A 2,499-nucleotide genomic window follows, 5' to 3' on the forward strand; every position below is an offset into this window, starting at 1 on the left:
GCGGTCACCGGCCCAAATGAGCGTCGTCACCCGCGCCACCGCCATGAGGCTAAAAGCGATCTTCCCATTCGTGTCCTTTTGGAGGCGCCCTTCTTCAGACATCCAAGAACCAACACGTGTTTGCCAACCGCTTGCGGGCACCAAATTTGGTCAACGCAGGTCAAGACCGTCGAGCCGGGCGGCTGCCTGCAGATTGCGTTCCGCAACGGGGACCTGAAGCGGCAGCTGCCGGGCGGCCGCACTGACTATTACTACGCTGAGGTGGCGACGTGGCAGGTGGGAGCCCCAGGGGCCCCAAACCCTGCTTTGCGCATTGGCAGCGTCGAGCAATGTTCAGTTGTTATTGCATGGCTGTAGAGAGAATTCTTGGGTGGGCTGTAGTAGAGAATTCTTGGGTGGGCGCGAGGGGGAAAGGTGAAGGGGCAGCGCAGGCTGGGCTGCCGAGCCAGCAGGGGCGGCAGCGCTCTCCTGGGTGCTGTGTGACCGACGCTTTCCACAAACGCATGGTCAGGCGGCCGGCGGGGTCGAAACTGACCATCACTTATTTCACTGATTCACTTATCGCAGTTCGCCCCGGCCTTTCAGAAAAATGGGTCATCCAACCGCTACCCCCAACCGACCCGCCCCCCCGCCGCCCCTCCAAACCCCAACCGCCCACCCCTGACCGGCCCGGGCCCGTGACGCCTGCCAGGTGACGCACCCCTGCGGCAGTGACGTGTTCTACTTCCCCTCCGGCCAAAGGGAGGCCCACCACCCCGACGGTTCGAAGGAGATCCTTTTCCCAGACGGCGGCGTGCGGCGCGTGTCGCCGGACGGGTGGGTGCGCTGACTTGATTGTGTGGATTGGTGCGGCAAGGGAAAGTGGTTGAAGGCTGAGGCACACTGTGACGCGCATGCACGCTCTCGCGCACGCACGTGCACTCTCACACACACACACACACACACACGCATGCACACACACAGGGCAGAGGTGGAAATCACCCAGCAGCTGCTCTCACCGCTGGCACGCCTGCCCGCGCCCTCGCGCAACGGCGCCCCGCCGGCGCCTTGATGCGGCGGCGGCGACCAGCGAGCTGTTTCACAAATGCCGCGCGCGCGACCCGGACCAAACCGTGCCACATGCAGTTTGGCCAGCAAGCGGCGTCGCTGCAGCTGCTGTGTTTAATCTGGACTGAATTTTGGATTTGACAAGTCCGTGCGACAAGCGTCTGACCGATGCTGTGGTTTGACATCCCTCTGTTCTTTTAATCGCCCTGCTTGCACCGCCAAAGCGAGCCAGGGCCTGCGGGGACGCGTGCTGCAACTGCCCACGTTCACACTCAAAACAGTTAAAACGGTATGGCACATCCTGACACCCACCAACGACCAACGGGCGCCCCTCGAGCCGCGACCAAGCACAAGCAGCGAGCCCCCAAAGCCGCCACACGATGCTGCGGAGGGGCCTCTCCCTGGCAGGCACGCCGTCTCTGGGTTCGACGGGCTCTGGGCCGGATCAACGCGGTGATCTCGCTTCTTCTTGGCCAATCTGCCTGCTGCGACTGCCCCAGATCGCAAGCAGTAGGTGTTGGCCAGGGTTGACCAGTCGGGTCGCGCACATGGTTCGCCGAAACGAGACGGAGAGGCTGGAAAGGCAAAGCCGCGCCATGCATCAGCCGGACGGCTGATGAGGGGGTGTGGGGACAGTGACGGGGCCTTGCACTCACGCGTGGTGCACCGCGAATGGGGCTACAGAACGTTGACATGGAAAGGGGCAAGGGGGTCCAACAACCTTTATACATCAGGCGGGCGGCAAAGACGTCCGCAGAGTGCCGCCGGCGGGCTGCTAGTTCAGGGTGGCGTTTGCAGCATGACGGGGGCCTGGCTTGCACCCGTCAGGCTTGCTTGCTTCCTCTTGTCCGCAACATCGCAAGCAAATGTTGCGATATGATGCATGCACGCCGCTGACGGGGCTGCGCAAGCCCGTTTGCTGGTGTGCTCAAAATCCAGACAGAAGCGGCCCAGTTGGCGCCCCGCGTGGATTCTGAAATCCAGATGAATCCCCCACCTGTTTGTCGCCGCTGGAGAGCATCGTATTTGTGTTATAAACTCCATATATTGGCAAGGGCGAATGCCACCTGCAACGCCGGGCGTTGTATCGGCCCAGGCTCCCCTTGGTAAAGATCGATAGCAGGGAAACGGACAGCAGCTCGACGATTCAGATTGATAGGGTTCTGAAAGTTTCAGGTTCAACTACAAGTTGATTGATTACTCGACAGCCTGGAGTGCACAAGCGCTCCTTGCGTGCAGCCATGAGGACGCGGAGGGCAGCGAAAGCTGCGTGAGGAGGCGAGCTATATTTCTCAACACACAAGTCAGGTAAGGGTATGGCGCAGCTCACGCACCGGGAGGGCGAGACCCAGGCACAAAATCACCTCTGCTTCTCCTCCTGTAAGGGGTGATCTTTGACAAATTGAGTTTTTCGAATCGTTATGGCGGCACTGGAGGATGCGCAGCGACTCC

The sequence above is a fragment of the Monoraphidium neglectum genome (genome assembly GCF_000611645.1).
Source record: "Monoraphidium neglectum strain SAG 48.87 unplaced genomic scaffold scaffold04682, whole genome shotgun sequence".
NCBI classification, from domain to species: Eukaryota; Viridiplantae; Chlorophyta; class Chlorophyceae; order Sphaeropleales; family Selenastraceae; genus Monoraphidium; species Monoraphidium neglectum.